This window comes from Urtica dioica, chromosome 11 (assembly GCF_054948205.1).
Source record: "Urtica dioica subsp. dioica isolate 48M chromosome 11, U.dioica_male_clone48M_v1_H2, whole genome shotgun sequence".
In the NCBI taxonomy this organism is placed as follows: Eukaryota; Viridiplantae; Streptophyta; class Magnoliopsida; order Rosales; family Urticaceae; genus Urtica; species Urtica dioica.
Window position 1 is genome coordinate 2,507,977 of NC_142766.1, and position 21,255 is coordinate 2,529,231.

At 41.2% G+C, this 21,255-nt stretch overlaps 1 long non-coding RNA gene across 10 annotated transcripts; it reads left to right on the top strand.

Annotated features, from left to right (window-relative positions):
• The first annotated feature begins 50 nt into the window (after nucleotides 1-50).
• Nucleotides 51-17,407, top strand: LOC149380670 (uncharacterized). 10 transcript variants are annotated; one of them, XR_016293908.1, is made up of 8 exons: nucleotides 51-115; nucleotides 238-321; nucleotides 13,561-13,701; nucleotides 13,837-13,920; nucleotides 15,088-15,518; nucleotides 16,334-16,437; nucleotides 16,520-16,620; nucleotides 16,704-17,407. It is a non-coding gene; the product is annotated as an uncharacterized LOC149380670 (long non-coding RNA). The 10 variants fall into 10 exon arrangements; XR_016293906.1 differs by lacking the exons at nucleotides 238-321; nucleotides 13,561-13,701 and adding an exon at nucleotides 16,111-16,234; XR_016293903.1 differs by lacking the exons at nucleotides 51-115; nucleotides 13,561-13,701; nucleotides 13,837-13,920; ... (1 more) ...; nucleotides 16,334-16,437; nucleotides 16,520-16,620 and adding exons at nucleotides 1,720-2,156; nucleotides 2,749-2,872; nucleotides 2,969-3,098; nucleotides 3,179-3,249 and having other exon boundaries at nucleotides 204-321.
• Nucleotides 17,408-21,255: the final 3,848 nt, after the last annotated feature.

Genomic DNA, 21,255 nt, shown 5'->3' on the forward strand with positions numbered 1-21,255 from the left:
AAAAAGTTAAAACTTCTTCTCTTTTTCTTTTTTTGTTCTCCGTTATGGTTGCTGACTTTAAGGGATATTGGAATCCCTTTCATGGAGTCAGACACTCTTTTTATTTTTTTCAAAGGTACAGCGCCGTCCATTAAAGTAATGGGATTACAGGTTTATGTTGATAGAGTTCATTCTTTCTTTTCTTCGTGTTACCTGTTCCTGGTTTAGGCTTTTCTCTTATTTCTCTTATTTCGCCAGGGCCACGTCGAGCAGTGGATTGACTTTTCTTCACTGGAAATCGAAGCCAACCTCATGAGTTGGGCGAGCTCCATACCTTCCTCAGTAAGTTATCCTATCTTCAACCCTTGCCTTTTTAACATATTTTAGTTTTGAGGCTACACTTGCAGCCTTAAAGAGAGTGCTGAGAGCTCTGAATTCGTACCTTACCTCTGACACGTACTTGATGGGTCATTCTGTCAGACATTTTCATCATCTGCAACTTGTTCTTCGGGATTACCTCTAACCATCTCCAAATTACGAATAGTCAGTTCCGGAGTCAAGAGAAGACTGTAATACCAAGAACAATACTTTAACCATTGGTTCATCCAACCATGGTATAAAGTATATTCAAGGATTGCTGCTTCTCCATCAAAGACAATTTCAGGGCAAGGTGGAACAGAGAGTTGTCTCGGTTTCATCTTATCCTGAATAAGCCGGATGATAATCCCCTTGATATAAGGGTTCAGAGGTATTCCACCTCCTAACCACATCTCAAGGTCATCTAACTTACTCCAAACCATTTTATCAGCAATTACTTTCATGCGGCGCCACTTTAGACTCTTCGGTTTTTCGACATGGGCAAGGACTCGATAGCCCCCACCTGCCAACCGGACGACAAACAGCTTCACTTCGGAGCTTAGCCATTCCAACAAATTTTTTGAGTCAACGACCAAAGCGCACATATTCTTTTAATATTTCGAATTGCTCACCGGAACTGATATCCCAATGTCTTTGCTCTTTGATTTTCGTATCTACCCTAGGCTTGACTCGAGCAATCCACAACGAAAGATACGTCCCCATTCCTAGCGATTTTTTCCTTCAAAACAGTATGTTCTAACCTCCATGCTTCTATGATTTCCTTCATTTGCATTGGTTTCATGAGAAGAGTTGATCCAGCACCTTTATTGCAAACCGCATCGATTGGGCAACCCATGTTTATATCAATAAATTCAACGCAACATTCTTAAGTTTTAGCTGACTCTGCCACGTCAGCATCCTTGTCACTGACCAACCCAGTGGAGCCATTATCACTGCAAGCATGACCATTATACTAATCCATTTTTTCATCCTCGTTTGTCAAATGCCTTGACTTTCCCTCCTGCATTTCCCATGAGTCCAACAGCTTTAAGTTTGGCATCAACCTTTGTGGAAACTCATCTTGTTCTACAAGAAGAGCTTCTGAACGTCTTTCCTCAATCCATTCACCTCTAAGAGGTAGGCCTGAAATCGTGGACGATATCTCGCAGAAACAGCTTCTAAATGACTACACAAAAATATACACGCCAAGCCACAAGGGCACATCATTTTAGAGCTCACAAATGGGCGCTGTGATCCTTGAAAGCTTCTACATCGTTGTTGAATCGAGATATATCTCCGTAATCGCATGAACTATCTCCACTTTCTCGTTCACGTCGGATTGTTGTTTGACTCTGAATCCCATATAACTTTTTCACTTTTCAGGATACGTTTATGTTTCCAATTAGGACCACAAAGGTGTCAGAAGGAGGCAAATTAGACCAGGGATCGATACCAAGGACATGTGAATATCCTTTTTTTTTTTTTTTTTTTTGTTTATGTTGTGTCACATACTGAACTTCTTACAATTCAGGCCGGAAATTACTAAGTTGATCAGTAAACATCAAAATACTGTCATCGAGAGTTAATACCTCAAAATTGCAGAATATGTCATCAAAGCTTAAAAAGCTTTTCTTACCTGAAAGTGGTGTTTTTAGATGGTAAATTCCTCAGCCACCCCTGGGGTGTAGCAGTTGTGAATTTTGTTCGGGGGTCCTTCGCAGGTCAATTGAGGCTCGGAAGTGGGTCTTTCACGGGTCAATCGGGTCTCGGTCGTGAGTCTTTCGCAGGTCAACCGCGGCTCGATCGTGGGTCTTTCACAGGTAAATTGGGTCTCAATCGTCGGTCTTTATCGGATCAATCGGGTCTCGGTCGTGGGTCTTTCTCGGGTCAATCGAGCCTCCATCATGGATCTTTTCAGGGTTTTGCATGGCTCGCCCGAATATATTGATTAAGAAACATTTTTGTGCAAACAATAGGCGGTTTATCGCATAAACATACGGTCAGGCGATCGATAACCGGTTTCGCTTCCTTTGAAATTAGTATCTATAAATTATATTTCAAAACAGTAGATTGGTCCTCTTTATCATAAAAATCTACGAAGAGTGGTAACATCTCAGAATTGCAGAATATGTCAACAAGGCTTAGAAAAGCCATTCAGTCCTGAAAGAATCTGTATTACACACACGACAACACAATGAATGCTGATCCATGGGTATCCAAAGTGGTAAAAGCAACGACGCCGATGCGTGTCATTTGAGTATCTCAAATAGGTCGATTTTCTAAAAACTATATAAGCAAGCAAAAAGGCCTTGCAATTAACAACACACTGCTGAATTTGAAGGATATGAGATATGTTCCTTATTTAAGTGGAAACAAAAAATAATAGGAAATAACTTGCTGTTCTATCTTCAGATTGATCGATGGGCCATAAGGATTTTCTAGATCACAGCTTCTTTTAGATCATGGGATATAAATTGCCGTTCCCTTAGTCTCTGTAGTAAGTGGAACGAAAAATCTGTTCTGCGATTATCTTAAGGTGAATATGTTGATCTTAGGGTCTATTTCTGCATGATAATCTCTGTTATCTATCTGCTATAACTAAAAAAACTCCCTTTTCCTTTTTTTTCAACAGAAACATGGCAATTATAAAATCCAACAAGGACATGGTACGGACTGGATTCAATCGTGGTTCACGACGGGGTGTGATTCTCGCGGAGGATTTTTCGTCATTCAGACATAAAGTTGGTCCCGCTTATTCCAAGGTATGGACATAACATTATAAAATAATTCTTGTAGCATAAGATTTGACTGTAATTTCCGCTCGGCTTTCTTTATGCAACAGATTGACGTGATCGGACATAACATTATAAAGTTGAGGACTAACAGTCATCGTTTCAGGACTTTATGTTTGAGGTACTTCTCTATTGAAGACTAGTCAAGTTCAAAAAACCGTGTGTAAACTTATATGCGTGGGTCATCGATCAATTTAATTGCAGGAACAGCTTTGGGGTGGTGCTGGACAAAATTCTCCATCGGATTCAATGACAAAAGCTGAGCTCGAGGTGCGAGATTTGGGGGAAAAATGCATTCTTTACGCACGATCATGAATCTTTCACGATATAATCGGGTCACTTCGTCAGAATAATCGGGTCTCGTTCGTGGGTCAGTTGGGTCTCGATAATGGGTCTTTCACATATCAATTGGATCTCAATCGCAATTGTTTCGCGGGTCAATCAGTCACAATCATTGGTCTTTCACGGATCAATCGGGTCTCGTTCATTAGTCTTTCGCGAGTCAATCGGGCCTGATTCGTTAGTCTTTCGCGAGTCAATGGGGTCTCGTTCGTGGGTCTTTTGCAGCAAGCCAAATCAGATTAAAAAAAAAAAAAAAAAAGCTGCGATTTTCCGAGGAGACATGGAACGGAACATATAAGCAAGCGAAAAGACCTTGCAATCAGCAACACAATGCTGAATTTTAGTCATTCTCCGCACTGTCATAAGACTCATAACTGTTCGATTTGTGCTTCGGTTCCAATGTTAACGCATCAGGAACTTTATCCTAGATTTCCACACCTTTCGAGTCTGATCCCCAATCCTCGAGATGAGAGTGCATATCTTCTTGAAATATATCGAGTCTGTCTCCATAACTGATTCATGTACGGGTCAATCGGGCTATAATCATGGGTAGTTTGCAGGACAATCGGGTCAATTTTTCGGAACAATCGGGTCTCATTCATGGGTCAATTCTCAATTGGGCCTCGATAATGGGTGTGAATTCTTTCGCATATCACTCGAGTCTCACTCGTAGTTCTTTCGCGGGTTAGTCAGTCACGATCATGGATCTTTCACGGGTCAATCGGGTCTCGTTCGTGAGCCTTTAAAGGGTCAATCAGGTCTCATTCGTGGGTCTAATACGGGTCGATCGGGTCTCGTACGTGAGCCTTTTGCAGGTTAATTGGATCTCATTCGTGAGCCTTTTGCGGTTCGATCGGGTCTAGTTCGTGAGACTTTTGCGGGTCAATCGGGTCTCATTCGTGGGTCTATTGCGAGCCAATCTGGTCTCGTTCGTGGGTCTATTGCGAGCCAATCTGGTCTCGTTCGTGGGTCTATTGCGAGCCAATCTGGTCTCGTTCGTGAGCCTTTGCGGGTCAATCGGATCAAAGCATGAGAACGAAAAGAAAAGAAAAAAACAGAAACGAAGAGAGACAAAGTGTGAAATTGGGGAAGATGTTAATCGCTTTGCATAAACCCTAGTGGGCACTGGATGATCTAAGATGACGGGCTTTCCATGGGCATAGTGATTTGATGCGTAAAAGGAAAGAAAAAAACAGCAACGACGAACGACGAAAAGAAATATTAAGATCTAAAACAACATAGGAAAAAAAAAAACAGCAAAGAATAACAATAAAGATCGGAAAAAGCACGAGAACGAAAAGGGAATTAAAAACAGCAACGAAGAACGACAAACACAAAAGAAAGATCTAAAAACAGCATGACAGCGAAAAGAAAAACAGATACGAAGAATGACGAAAACATATTCAATTTGCCGATTCCCGACACTTTTCATTAGGTCGAATTCTAAAGACGAAAAAAAAAACAGAGAAAGACAAAGGTTGAAAATGGGAAAAGATCGACTCGATTAACCCTAGCGTTACTGTTTTTCTTTTTTAAATGGGCTCAAGGTATGAATATATAGCACTGAGCCTTTGTCATTCGATATGAATCGGACGGTTGATTTGGTCTGCTCACGATAAAAACCCACTTGTTGAGGGATTTGCCACTTTCCCGTTTTATGGCATTGTATGATCACATCCCTTGAACTTTTGAATCTGTATTTAATCCCTTTAGTCTTTGTCTTTTCTCGTCTCGAGTCATAGTAAAAAAAAAATGGTCAAAACGTAAGTCATGTGTCCACGTTTTTGTCACGCGATCAGTCATGCAAAGGTATATATGTATTTTAACATTATGAGTAAAGTCTTATAAATTGACTGAAAATAAAATTTCAATTGAATAAAAAAATGAAAATAATATGAAGATATTTGTACGAAAAAAAATCAAATAGAATTCAAAAAACATAAAATGAAGGGAGTGAACATTGAAACCTAGAAATCGTAAACACAATTGAGTCTGAACAAAAACCTAAACGAACGAAACACTAAAATGGTGAAGAAAAAAAAGGGAAATCTCCATAAAAGAGCAACATAAAGAGTCCTTTAAAGAAGAAGCCACCGAAGAACATTATTCGAAATATGGGGAGATATCAACGCCTCTGGAAAGACAAAATCTCCGGCAAAGCGCGCAACTTCAAGATCTCTTAGGAATAGAACCCCGTGTCAAACATGCTGATATGGAAAGCAATAAAGACGGCTTTTTGTTTGTTGGGACAAGCCATAGCTTGACTACAATGTGGATATTTACATGCCTCATGCTAAAATTGTGGTTCATAGTGATCGAAGACAAACAAGAAAAAATGTTTAAACTTCCTGGACAAGTTATTTTAAAAAATCACATTTGATAATAAATGAGGTGATGGACTATGTGCACCTGAGCTTTGATGCAATAAATTGCAATGATAATCTCTAAGTACTCGGTGGTGCACGTGGTCTATCGGATCTTCTAACTGCAGTGACTGGTTCAACTACAACTGTTGTTTGTTCCAAGATAGTTTACTCCAAAATTGTTAAAGAGTCTTGATCTGGTAGCTGACTTGAGTGTGTAGATTGATCAATGGACTTAGGAGAGATGTGTGGTATAAGAGTAGATATGTGAGGTGTATGGAGAACTAAGTCAGGGAATGGGTCGGACTCTACTTGATCAGTGTTATGATCATGAAACGAAAAGATATTTTCATGAACACCACATCCCTTGAGATAAAAACTTCTCTAGTGGTTTGGTCATGTAATCTCTATCCCTTGACTTCTAGTGGATATCCAAGAAATATACACTTTCTTGCTCTTTGCTGAAATTTAGTCCCGTTAGCTTTCAAAGTAGATGCAAAACTTGCATAAACCCATAATCAACAAATCATTCCACATAATCTCATAAGGACATTTTTTGGACAACAAAGGACTAGGTGTGCGATTGATAAGCTAAATTGCAGTTAATACACACTTAGTCCAATAATAATTGGAATTTGAGGATGGAAGTAGAGAGATCTTGCCACATTTAATTTTCATCTAAGATAAACATGTGGTGGACTGGAAAGTTTGAGAAAATTCCGAGAAGGTTCTGCCTCTTTAAGAGAAAATACAATTTCCCGAGCACAAGGTTCGAAAAATCCCGAATAAGTAGCAAACGAACTTGAAAAATTATGAAACTTTTCAGAACCTTATATTATATGTTAAGGTAAGTATAAAAGAAATAAAATTATTTTAAATAATTTTCTTGCACAGTTTATAAGGAGAGTAGGCAAAAATATCAATTTTTCAATAAAAAGGACTAAAGTGCAACTTTCGGAGGTACTTTACTGCAAAATTCGTGAGTCATCAGGAAGGATGGTTGAGCTTTCATCTAAATAATGTTGGCTGGTGTGGTGCAAAACCAGGGTCTCGAGAGAATTTTAAAAAGTTCAGGGACTAAAATGAAAAATCCTCAAATTTTTTAGATAAAACCTAGAATTTTTCTCTCTTCCCTCACTTCACTGGTCTATACTTTTGAGATATATATATATATATATATGAGGGGAGCTTGAAAATAGAAAGAGAAAGAAAGAGAGAGAGAAAGAAAGAAAAAGAAAACAAGTCTTACAAGAAGAAAATCAAGAGAAAGAAGAAGGAAGAGGTTTGACCAAACACTCACATCTAAGTTCAAGACCAATGTAATATATTTTCCTACTCTCTTGTTGGGATTCAGAAATGAGAGTTGGAGATGGATTTATACTTGGGTGGATTCTTGAGATATGTTGAAGAACATACATTTTTTTTTTTTTTTTTTTTTTTTTTTTTTTTTTTTTTTTTTTGTGTTTTATAGTTTCGAATCTACAAATAGATAGATGTTTCTTTAAGATGTTCTTTTATTTTATAATTTTATAGTATTATTTAGATTTGCGCACATGTCTAATTTTTAGTTGCTCTTGGATTTTAAACAAGTTGCATGTTCAATGATGAGACATGCTTAGTATTAATTGCAAGTTTGAAGTTTTAGAGTTTTTGTTTTAATTTATTTTATTTTCGGATGAAAATAAAATTGTATGTTTTGTCTTTTAAATATATACTTCTTTAAAAGCTTTTAAAAAAAGTCCGCCACCACCATGCATGCAGCTTCGGTGACTTCTGACCACCGTGACACGACGGCTGAAATAGAGGGATATTTTAGTGCTCAGCCTATGTGCATGTCCATAGAATAAAAGTAAGTTCTCGTATACTAGCACAATTAGCCTACTAATATTAGGAGAATAGCTCAAGTTCTCCTAAATTAAGGGAATAGTCCAACTAACCTAAACTACCAGAGTGCCGCGCCTTGATTGAGGCGGCTTGGTCCCATGATGTTCCCTCGTCCCTCCAGCAGTGCTCCAAGTTGCTGGCGGATTGGGGGAGATCAAAATTTCGACAAATGAAGCAAGGGATTGAGAAGCAAAGACAGATCCTCGATGCTCTTAACTCGTCGGCGGCAGCTCCTCGGGATGAAGATATTCGAGTAGAAGAGAGGAGGCTTAATGCTCTCTTAGATAAAGAAGCATCCTACTGGAAACAACGTAGCCGAATTGCGTGGCTAAAGGACGGAGATCGGAATACGAGCTTCTTCCAACGGAAAGCTTCGCAAAGGAGGAAAAAGAATCGAATCGTGGGCCTTATGGACGAGCGTAATGTTTGGATCGAGATACCGGAAAAAATTGAAGCAATCATTTCCGGTTACTTCAACAACATCTTCTCCTCTCGAAAACTGAGCCCGGCCGAGATTAGAAGAGTCACTGAGTGCGCCACCCCGGTTATCACTGCTAAGATCAATTCAGCCCTGTTGTAAGAGTTCACCGGAGAAGAGGTCAAGGAGGCTGTTTTTGGGATCGATCCGAATAAGGCGCTGGGGAAAGTGGGTTCTCTCGGGCTTTCTTCAAACAGTTTTGGGATGTGGTCGGACACGACGTAACCCGGTTTTGCTTGTCGATCTTGAATGAGAACCAGAGTCTAGACTCGATCAATGAAACAGCAATTGTGCTAATCCCAAAGTGTAAAGAGCCGACTCGGATGTGTGAGTTCCGGCCGATAAGCCTATGTAACATCCTCTACAAGGTGGAGTCTAAGTGTATTGCGAATCGGCTTCGGGGCACGATGAAGACGGCTATTTCGGAGAACCAAAGCGCCTTTGTTGGAGAGATGCACTTTGAGGGAATCCACACCATGAAGATAAGTCGATTCGGAAATGGCCATTGCGGAGCCCTCAAATTAGATATGTCGAAGGCGTACGACCGGGTCGAGTGGAGCTTCCTTGAGGAAATGATGATCCAACTTGGATATGATCCGAGATGGGTGGAATTAATCATGAGGTGCGTGCAGTCGGTCCGGTTCTCTTTCGTTATCAATGGGAAATACAAAGGCAACATAGCACCTCAACGGGGGATTCGCCAAGGGGACCCTCTCTCTTCGTTTCTTTCCCTCTTTTGCTCCGAGGGTCTTTCCGCCCTCTTTCGTCGAGAGGAGGAGAATGAAACTTTAGAAGGAATCAAGTTCGGCCAAATGGGTATCCGAGTTTCACATCTTTTCTTCGCCGATGATAGTCTTGTGTTTTTTAAGGCGTCCGCCGCCATGGCCTCGGTGGTAAAACGGTGCTTGGAGGATTACGCGAGTGCTTCGGGTCAAATGGTGAACTTTGAAAAATCGGATGTGTGGTTCGGCAACAAGGTGAAGTGGAAGGCGAGAGTCGAAGTTGCCACCTCCTCGGGAGTGAAGATTTCGCCGCGGGGCCATGAGAGATACCTAGGGGTCCCAATGACGTTGGGTCGGAGTAAAGCGGAGTTGTTCCGTTTCTTGAGGGAAAAGGTTTGGTGCAAAGTGAAAGGGTGGAAGAACACTTTCTTCTCCTTAGCGGGGAAGGAAGTTATCATCAAAGCGATTGTACAAGCCATACCTAGCTACGTGATGCATTGCTTTAAACTCCCGAAGAAGCTTATCAATGACCTTCACCAATTGGCGGCCAATTTTTGGTGGGGGACTTGTGAAGAAAAAAGAAGATCCATTGGGAGAGTTGGGACAAACTTTGTTTGCGGAAGAGTGCGGGTGGTATGGGTTTCCGGAACCTTGAATGGTTTAACCAAGCTCTTTTGGCTAAGAGTGTGTGGCGTATAGTGAGGAATCCCGAGTCCTTATCCGCAAGGGTGCTTCAAGCTTGCTACTTTCCGGAGACCTCTATACTCAAGGCTACGGACTCTTGCTATGCTTCGGGGCTATGGAAAAGGCTCCTTTGGGGCCGGGAAGTCATTGAGAGAGGCACGAGATGGAGAATAGGGAACGGAGAGACGGTCAATGCCCAAAAGGGGAAGTGGTTACCAAGGCCCGATAACTTCACGGTGAGGTTCGACTCTCGGATTCCCGAAGACTTGAGCGTGGCCGAGCTCAAACTCCCAAACGGGATGTGGAATGTGGACCTTCTCCGGGAGTGGTGCTCAGTGGAAGATGTTAGCGAAATTCTTAAGTTACCCGAGGTCTCTTTGAGTGGCCACGACGAGATTTGTTGGCACTACACCGAAGACGGGGAATACTCGGTGAAATCCGGTTATCGGATGTTGAGCGAGTGCGTGGCGGGCTGTAGCTCTTTGGACCCGAGCGTCACAGAGTCTTGGTGGACGGGACTGTGGCGCCTCCGAATCCCCCCGAAGATCCGAATCTTCCTTTGGCGGGTGGCGCGAGGCTGGCTTCCTACTGGAGAAAGCTTGAGGAGACATGGTATGGGGGTGGAAACTACGTGTTGTAGATGCAGCGAAGGTCTGGAGGACATCTTCCACGCAATTTGGAGCTGCAAATATATCGTCACCTTATGGAAAACTATGGGATGGTGGAGAGAAATCAAGGAGGCGTTCCGGGGGGATATGATTAGCTTCTTGGGAGAAATGAAGAAAAGTCTCTCAAGAGAAAATTTTGATGTCTTCATTATTCTCATGTGGAGTGCTTGGAATTACCGGAATGACCTTAACCACTCGGGAAGGAAGCGGAACCTCGTGGAGCTAATTAACTGGTCCACCCAGTTTTTGGAGGAATACCGACAGTCGCACAGCTCGCCCCCTACCCGACGACCCGAGAACAGCCCGTCATCTCGCTGGCCTCCCCCGCCGGTGGATACAACAGCCCTCTCGGTGGACGCTGCCTTGTCCACTACGGAGTTTAAGTGTGGAGTGGGAGGTGTTTTCAGAAATCACAAAGGCGAGACTCGGGCGTCTTTCGCTCATCCATGGCAGGCCCTTCTGCCCCCTGACAGCAGAACTCCAAGCCGTACTCAATGGTCTTCGGGTGGCGCGGGAGTTGGGGTTAAGCAGGATTCAAGTCCAGTCGGACTGTGTTACGGCGATCACTCTCATCACGAAGGGGAAAAGACAAGTCACGGAAAAGGGACACCTGGTGGAAGCTATCAAGAGGAGAGCATCAATGTTTGAACACTGTAATTTTAAGTTTATTCCTTGCGCTTGTAATACGGTAGCTCATGCCCTGGCTAAATTGGCACCGGAGGCTAACTCTGAATGTTTGTGGGAATTTGGATCACCCACTATCTGTTCTTCCTTAATTGTGGCTGATATGCCTTAATGAATCTCCCTGCTGTTACCAGGTTTTATCCAAAAAAAAAAAAAAAAAAAAAAATCTCCCTGCTGTTACCAGGTTTTATCAAAAAAAAAAAAAAAAAAAATAGATACAGATATAGTACATATTTTGAGATAATATATATATAAGCTTACAAGGATATACCTGAAAGTACATACTTGAGTGTACTCTATGGACTGACTCTTAAGGATATACCTGAAAGAAACGAGCCATACTGAACTTTCCAGCCAAAACCTTTGTAAGTCTTTTCGAACCGAAAACAATGCATTTTGCTCAGTCCTCTTAACGTAATACAAAAATCCTTAGCTACACATTTATAGTAATGCTAAAAAGATCACAACTGTGTATCAACGCGAGCAAAAGCTTGAAAGACCTGTTCAGAAACCCGAGTTCGGGGATTTGCTCAGCCAATGATTCGTCAGGTAACGATGGCCGTGAAAACAAAGCACGCGAGTCAGAATCCGAGAATGAATGGGAAAGACTGATCAAGCCTTTCGATCTGAAAGAGCTCCGGAGAAGCGGGGTTCAAATGTCCCCAGTTCAGCTCTGCGAGGTTCTCAGGCTCCCATTGGACATTCCGACCTCGATCGACATTTTTTAGTGGGCCGGTTCGCAGAGGAGCTATTCAAAGCCATCGCTATGCTGGCCCGGATGAAAGAGGAAGGTGTGATCTTCAGAGAAGACACATTCATCTCTATCATCAAATCCTACGGCCGAGCCGGGTTTCCCCGGAATGCGACTCGAATTCTCTCTGACATGAAGACTGTTTACTCTTGCGACTGTCCGATGGTCGCTCGCCGCGTGTTCGACGAAATGCTAAGCGAGGGCTTGTCTACGCTCTCATCCACGCTTGTGTCCCGAGCTCGGAGGTCTACCACGCTCTCATCCGCGCTCAGTCGAAGAGCGACGTCAACGAGGCCGTGAGGCTCTTCGAGGAGATGCTTCTGATGGGCTGTTCGCCGGAGATTTGGACTTTCCGAGATGTCGTACATGGTCTCTGCAGAGCCGGCCGGGTCAACGAGGCAGCGAAGCTCGTCTATCACATGTTGCTCAGGGACGTCGTACCCGACAATCAGACTTACGGGGTTTTGATCCAACAGGCTGTGCCGGTCCGGGACAGATCGAGATCGACGAGGCCTTGGGACTCTTGCGCGATATGCTCTCGGAGGGCGTTATCGCGAATACGGTGACTTACAACACGCTGATAACCGCTCTCTTGAAGAGAGGCGAGCTCAAAGAGGCCGTGAGGCTCGTGAACGACATGGTGTTCCGCGGATGCCCTTTGGACAAGATCACGCACAGCGCGGGGGAGTCAACAACGTGGCGTTCAACTTGCTGGTCAACGCCTCTGCAGGGCGATTCTCAGGGACGCGATCCAGCGCAGTGCTAGCGTGGACATTGTGGTGTACAACGGCCTGATCAACGACCTGTGCAATCTAATGATCTGTGAAACAACTTGAGTTTGTCAGAATCTTTATATTTTTCCAATTTGTTTGTTACTTTAGCCAAGGAACTTTAGGATCTCTTTCATTGACTTTTAAGATGTAAGCAAAAATTGGAAATCTTATGTTTTTCGCGTCATCCGTACACACACATACACACATGGTCTGGAAGTTTTAATCCAACAGTTTATATAGAACACTGTTTTATTGGCTAAACTCATCGTGTTGAGTCAGAGATTCAGTTCAAAATATACACCATTTTGTGTTAGAGATGGCCTAAAATTACAATACACCAGCTTTTGCAAGATTCAAACCTTTTCGGTAACTCTGTTGGTTAGATGGACTCAAATGTCCCTAATTTTATTTCCCTTACAGTTCACTGGAAAAAAAAAAAACAGTTGGAACTTCTTCTCTTTTACTTCTTTTTTTTAGTTGCTGACTTTAAGGGATATTGTGATCCCTTTCAAGGAGTCAGAGACTCTTTCTTTTTTTTTTTTTTCTTTTTTTTTTAAAGGTACAGCGCCGTCCATTAAAGTAATGGGATTACAGTAGCCACAAGCTAAACCAGACTGGGAAAAAAAACGGTGCAATTTTCCGAAGGGCCGAAAGAACGGAACATATAAGCAAGCAAGCCTTGCAATCAACTATAAAACGCTAAGTTTTAGCCATTCTCCGCGCAGTCATAACTATTCGTTTTTGCTTCTGTGCAAGCTTTAAGGCGTTAGAAACTTTCTCCGAGATCTTAATCCAATCGGCGGAGGTATCAGAAGCCATCATGGTCTCGAGGTAGTTTCCACATCTTTTGAGTCTGATCAAGCAAACGTTAATGCTCGAGACCAAAGCACACGTATTCTTTCAAAATATCGAGTAGCTCTTTGGGACAAGTATTCCTATACTTTTCCCATTTCTACTTGTCTTAATTTGTTGAATGTTTTCTCACACGGTATTGCATCAAGCTAAGCATGTTGATATATAGAATATATATATATATATATATATATATATATATATATATATATATATATATTATAATCATAGTTGTGCAGCGCCGATGTTGAGAAACTAAAAGAAGCTGGTCCTTCACAATCAGTTGATTTTGACACCGCGATAGAGATGTCAAAGATGATCTCATCCCACTTGAAGCCTGATAGCGGTCTCTGTGGTTATGCCATTGATTATGTAAACTTCTTATCCCGTTCTCCTTTCTTTTGTTTGATTGGATACACCGTTTATGTTAATAGAGTTCAGTCTTTCTTTTCTTCGTGTTACCTGTTCCTTGTTTAGACTTTTCTCTTATTTCTCTTATTTCGCCAGGGCCACATCGAGCAGTGGATTGACTTTTCTTCACTGGAAATCGAAGCCAACCTCATGAGTTAAGCGAGCTCCATAACTTTCTCAGTAAGTTATCCTATCTTCAACCCTTGCCTTTTTAACATATTTTAGTTTTGAGGCTACACTTGCCGCCTTAAAGAGAGTGCTGGGAGCTCTGAATTCGTACCTTACCTCTGACACGTACTTGGTGGGTCATTCTGTCAGACATTTTCATCATCTGCAACTTGTTCTTCGGGTTTACCCGGATTATGACAAACACCTTCACTTCGGAGCTTAGCCATTCCAACAAATTTTTTGAGTCAAAGAACAAAGCGCACATATTCTTTCAATATTTCGAATCGCTCACCGGAGCTGAATCCACAACAAAAGATACATCCCCGTTCCTAGCGATTTTTTCCTTCAAAATAGTATGTTCTAACCTCCATGCTTCTATGATTTCCTTCATTTGCATTGGTTTCATGAGAAGAGTTGATCCAGCACCTTTATTGCAAACCGCATCGATTGGTCAATGACTTCAACAGCACGTGCCACAAATTTGTATGCGAAAAAGTCCTTTGACGCATGTTGTATCAGTAGTGCCTATTCCGAAGCTTGACCCTGTAAAGAGATTTGTACGCATTGCCATCTTGCCACAAGTCATTCCTGTTCGTAAACCTTTTCAAATCTTTATTTTCTGCTTCAACGGGACAGCTCTCTGAAACCACTCATCGCTTCAGGTTTGTTGCCGACATCATCGCTTCCTAAAGTTTTAGCTGACTCTTCCACGTCAGCATCCTTGTCACTGACCAACCAAGTGGAGCCATTATCACTGCTAGCATGACCATTATACTAAAATCCATTTTTTCATCCTCGTTTGTCAAATGCCTTGACTTTCACTCTTGCATTTCCCATGAGTCCAAGAGCTTTAAGTTTGGCATCAACCTTTGGGTAAACTCATCTTGTTCTACAAGAAGAGCTTCTGAACGTCTTTCCTCAATTCATTCACCTCTGAGAGGTAGGCCTGAAATCGTGGACGATAGCTCGCAGAAACAGCTTCTAAATGACTACATAAAAATATACACGCCAAGCCACAAGAGCACGTCATTTTAGAGCTCACAAATGGGCGCTGTGATCCTTGAAAGCTTCTACATCGTTATTGAATCGACATATATCTCCATAATCACATGAACTATCTCCACTTTCTCGTTCACGTCAGATTGTTGTTTGACTCTGAATCCCATATAACTTTTTCAGGATACGTTTATGTTTCCAATTAGGACCACAAAGGTGTCGGAAGGAGGCAAATTAAACCAGGGATTGATACCAAGGACACATGAATATCCTTGTTTTTTATTTTGTTTATGTTGTGTCACATACTGAACTTCTTACAATTCAGGCTGGAAATTACTAAGTTGATCAACAAACATCAAAATACTGTCATCGAGAGTTAATACCTCAAAATTGCAGAATATGTCAACAAAGCTTACAAAGCTTTTCTTACCCGAAAGTTGTGTTTTTAGATGGTAAATTCCTCAGCAACCCCTGGGGTGTAGCAGTTGTGGATTTTGTTCGGGGGTCCTTCGCAGGTCAATTGAGGCTCGGAAGTGGGTCTTTCACGGGTCAATCGGGTCTCGGTCGTGAGTCTTTCGCAGGTCAACCGCGGCTCGATCGTGGGTCTTTCACAGGTAAATTGGGTCTCAATCGTCGGTCTTTATCGGATCAATCGGGTCTCGGTCTTGGGTCTTTCTCGGGTCAATCGAGCCTCCGTCATGGATCTTTTCAGGGTTTTGCATGGCTCGCCAGAATATATTGATTAAGAAACATTTTTGTGCAAACAATAGGCGGTTTATCGCATAAACATACGGTCAGGCAATCGATAACTGGTTTCACTTCCTTTGAAATTAGTATCTATAAATTATATTTCAAAACAATAGATTGGTCCTCTTTATCATAAAAATCTACGAAGAGTGGTAACATCTCAGAATTGCAGAATATGTCAACAAGGCTTAGAAAAGCCATTCAGTCCTGAAAGAATCGGTATTACACACACGACAACACAATGAATGCTGATCCATGGCTATCCAAAGTGGTAAAAGCAACGACACCGATGCGTGTCATTTGAGTATCTCAAATAGGTCGATTTTCTAAAAACTATGTAAGAAAGCAAAAAGGCCTTGCAATTAATAACACACTGCTGAATTTGAAGGATATGAGATATGTTCCTTATTTGAGTGGAAACTAAAAATTATAGGAAATAACTTGCTGTTCTATCTTCAGATTGATCGATGGGCCATAAGGATTTTCTAGATCACAGCTACCTTTAGATCATGGGATATAATTTGCCGTTCCCTTAGTCTCTGTAGTAAGTGGAACGATAAATCTGTTCTGCGATTATCTTAAGGTGAATATGTTGATCTTTAGGGTCTATTTCTGCATGATAATCTCTGTTATCTATCTGCTACAACTAAAAAAACTCCCTTTTCCTTTTTTTTTTTAACAGAAACATGGCAATTATAAAATCCAACAAGGACACGGTACGGGCTGGATTCAATCGTGGTTCACGACGGGGTGTGATTCTCGTGTTTGGAGGATTTTTCATCCAAGGTATGGACATAACATTATAAAGTAATTCTCGTAGCATAAGATTTGGCTCTGTAATTTCAGCTCGGCTTTCTTTATGCAACAGATTGACATGATCGGACATAACATTATAAAGTTGGGGACCTCTATGATTTTTGCAGCACAGCGGCAGACTAACAGTCGTCGTTTCAGGACTTTATGTTTGAGGTAGTTCTCTATTGAAGACTAGTCAAGTTCAAAAAACCGTGTGTAAACTTATATGCGTGGGTCATCGATCAATTTAATTGCAGGAAGAGCTTTGGGGTGGTGCTGGACAAAATTCTCCATCGGATTCAATGACAAAAGCTGAGCTCGAGGTGCGAGATTTGGGGTAAAATGCGTTCTTTACACTGAGGAAATCAGAGGAGAGATGGACAGAGTTCATAGGCGGGGCCGGAGTTTACATGCCACTATGTCGCAGGCCAAGCTGTGATCGAGGCCACAAGAGCTGCCTTGGAATATCAACTTCACTCCACTTCGTCAGACTTTTGTTCAGGTCCATTGTGGATCAATCGGAGCACCATCGTGGGTCTTTCGCGGGTCAATCGGATCACATCGTGGGTCTTTCTTGGGTCAATTGGGTACTCGTCATAGGTCTTTCGCGGGTTTATGGGGTAAAACTTTACAACTTCAACAATGAAGTTTCATTGCACTTCGTAAATCTTGTTGCACATAGATATGATACACGGATTGTTACAGGGAAAACTGTTTTTTTTTTATTGTCTAGTAATAATCAGATGCCTCAAAGTGGTTTATCTATTGATAATGAAAGAAAGTAACAGAAACTTTATTCACAAGTATCAATTGGAGCCAAGACTTAGGGCACGATACTCAGTGTTGACATTTTTTTCTTCCAGAATTTCAATTCCTCTCCTTCGAACAAGCTGGCTGCTGCTCGACATTTATGTTTATACTCGGATTGCACTTTTTATTTTTCCGTTCTGGTTGATCCCTTTCATGGAGTTGGAGACTAATCCTTTTGACACTATTTCTTTTGTTTAATTACAACGTTGCTCATTGTTCATCACTAGCCACAAGCCAAACCAGATTGAAAAAAAAAAGAAAAAAAAACTAAAGGTGCGGTTTACCAAGGAGACGAAGAACGGAGCATATAAGCAAGAAAAAAAGGCCTTGGAAAAAGAGAAAACTTCTCTTTCTAAGGCCAACCTTTCTCCTATAAATAGGGCTCTCATTGATCAACGATCTCACTCTCGACAACCATGGCCTCAAGGTCAGCATCTATGTTATTCGGATCGCCAAGAACACCACGTGGTCGAAGTCATACTATGCCAAGAAAACCGCTAAGGAGGCTCTGGAAAAGGTGAACGCCGACCTCAGCTTCCGTTGTGGCGATTCAAACCGAACTCGACCAAGCAAAGGTCGAGGTCGCTCTAATCAAGAGGAAAGCAAAGGCAGATCTAGAGAAGGCAGTTTGGGCGGTCGAGAAGACTTCTTCGTTGAAGTACAATGGGACCATCGAGAAGTTTTGAGCCAACAAAGATGGTATTGACTGGGCCATCCAGATTGTCCACAGGCTCAAGCAATATTAGGCCAACGCCCCTTCTTCTCAAGGACATCCTCACGAACAACGTGGAAGACTTCAACATCGAGCTCCCGGATGTCGAGAAGAACGTGGCCAAATATGAGGCAGAACTCAAGGAGATTGTCATTCCTACTGTGGAGGCGTCCCTCTCACGCCGTACTCGGAGTCTTCTCCCGATGAGGTTCATGAGACTCTATCGGGCGATGGTGTGGTGGCTGACAAGCATGTTTCGATGCTCGACCACACGTTTGGAGAACTCGAGTGGATCATTGAAAAGTCTGAGGGCGTCGTCGACCGCACCCCGACACACCCGCCGAGAGACGAAGTTATGGAGCATGCCGACTGTTAGGAGTTTTGCCCATAGAAGGGTATTATGGTAATTCTTTCTTAAAGCTAGTATTGTAATTACATTAGATTGCAAACTGAATGAGATAAAGACATCATCTATAATAGAATAGATGAGTTAGTATATTGTATAACAACATTCGTCAAACCTTTATCCCTATACATTAAGTTGGATTATATCTCTACATATGATGTGATAGATATAAGTCTCGGGTGGAGCACTTAAACTGGTCATTGATCAATCTATGCATGGATAGCTAGATTTGATATCACATATGCGGTTCGCTAGGGGATACATTTTCACTGAGTGGGAGCGTTCTGTACAGGGTGTATGTACATGACCAGGACGGGTTGCGAGTAAATACATCATTTAAGTGACCGTTACGATGAGACGTATTGCAATCACAACTGATGGCCACGGTATAAATCGACCTAAATCCCGAGGTACTCTTGGAAGTCAGCGTTATACACTCGGCTCTTTGATTCATTCGCTCACAGCTAAGAGATGCTTATATACCTATGTTTTGGAAGACCAGGGTATAATCAGTGATGGAAGGGAAACATCAAAAGTGGAATCCGGCTCTTAATAAAGATAGTCAATGTTCGCTACTTGATAGTCGATTCCAGAACCGTTAGATTGCACGCACATTTGCACTATGAGTGGCAATGAGGCTTGTGGTTGGCGCACACATTTATGTAAATGGACATTAGATTTGTTTGATCACGAATGAAAGAGAGGGAAAAAGATGAGTGACAGTTGAAAAGGAGTTTTTTTTTCAAATTAAAAAATTTAATTGGGTTTTAAGGGTACAAATGTCTTTATACATAGGGCTTGGTAATAGATCTGTTAACTTTTTCGTTTTGATTAAAAATTGGTAAATGACAGTAAATAGTAAAATAGTGTCAATATAAGTAGTCATAGTTCCCAAAGTTTTTTTTTTATTTGTAGTCATCTTCAATAAATATTGAAAGTGTGATGTCTAATACACCTTTAAATTCCAAGAAAAAAATAATTATAAACTAATAATCAGGCATAATATTACAAAAGTGATTGCAATATCTTTAGTAGGATAAAATTTGGGGAATTGACACAAATAATATCATCTCAATGTCACTTACCATATTTAGCCCAAAACCAAAAAATTGACAAAACTAGTACTTTTGGTAGGTGAGAGTAATTATATTTTCCTCAACTACCCTCAACATTTTTTAACCTCTCAAAACACATCTAACTTTCACTTCTCTCATCTGAAACTTCTTTCACATTTTTTTTCAACTTTTTCTTCCTGTTGAGCTCAGCTGGAGAATGAAGGAGTGAAGCTTCTTGAGTCGCCGGAATCTTCATCTCTTGGGTCGCCGGAATGTTCTTGCTCGCCGAGGGTAAGTTTCTTAAACCCATTTTAAACCCATTTTGCAATAATGCTAAACCCATCTAAAACCATTTTGCAATCCAAGGTTGCTCATCAAAACATCAAGATTCAAGTTGGTTTTCTGCAAATTGCTCATAAAAACTTCATGATCCAAGCTTCTTCTTCCTGCAAATCCTAGATCCAAAATTTCTTCAAACATATTTTCGTAAGTTCTTCCTATCTTTAACATACAAGAACATGCGTAATTATTTTTATTCATGTTGAAATAGGTTCCATTGTGTTTGAGTGTGATTTGTTTGTCAAAAATGGTATTTTTTGTTGAATTCTCGATTTTTCCAGGGTGTCACAAATTGGATTCAGTTTGTGACATTAGTGTCACGAACTGGAAATAACAATTTTACCATGTTGTTGATGTTTTTTATTCTATTATTTCAGAATTAAATAACAATTAATGTTGATACAATCACGATGGAGTCGAGTGATTGCAGTTCGTCAACACGTTGGAAGCCGCGCATTTCAGGAAATATAGGAGGTGGTACCGAGCGTTGACGACCTCCTCCTTCATGTTCGTGTGGTCTAAATGGAGTTGAACGAACTTCCTGGACTGCTGATAATCCTGGAAGACGATTCTATGGATGCCCCGAGTATAAGGTTTGAATATGTTTCTCGTTATCCTAGAAAACGTCTAGAAATCTTATAAATAAGGAAAATCGTTAGGTATTCAGTTATGACGACCGATCGATCGGGATGCCCCGAATATAAGGTTCGCATATGTTTCTATTCTTTTTAAGATTCTGTAAATAAATATTCTTTGGTTTATGGTTGTGACAGATAAAGAAATTCAATGGATGCGGGTTTTTAGAATGGATTGACCCACCTATGTGCCCAAGATCGATTCAAATCATTCCAGGGCTGCTAAGGAAGATAAATTATTGGAAAACCTACCATCTTTTGTCGATGAAGACTTTAAACATGAAGAACCAACTGAAGCCAATGAATTGGAACAACTGATTGTATCTGAATTATTCAAGATTAAAATGCTGGTTGTTGTTGTTTTGTTCATAGGTATTGTGTTATTGTTCAAAATTCAAATGAGTCGGAGATGTATTGAATGGTTTAAAAAATGAAATTACATTTGATTTGGTTTGACTTTTGTTGGACTCGCCTGTGTAATGTGATATTGGAATTGTGATGTTTCACCTCATGTGTCACGAAGTGATCTCAGTCCGTGATATTTAGTTTATTGTTAATAATGGTTTATAAAACACAACTGTCACGAAATGAGGTCACTTTGTGACACAAATTCTAAACTAAGAAATTGATGTCAAGACAATACATAAAGTTCTAAACACACATATATACAGTTATAAACACATACATACAATCATAAACACATAATTTTGAGTAGCCTCAATATTGACATTTCCACGCGTGTGTAGTTTTAGCGCTCCGTATCGGTATAATTCGGTGGTCATCTTCTGTCGATACATGAGCATGTCCTCTTATTTCATATCAGACAATGGAAGGTCGTGCGCCAAAAACTCG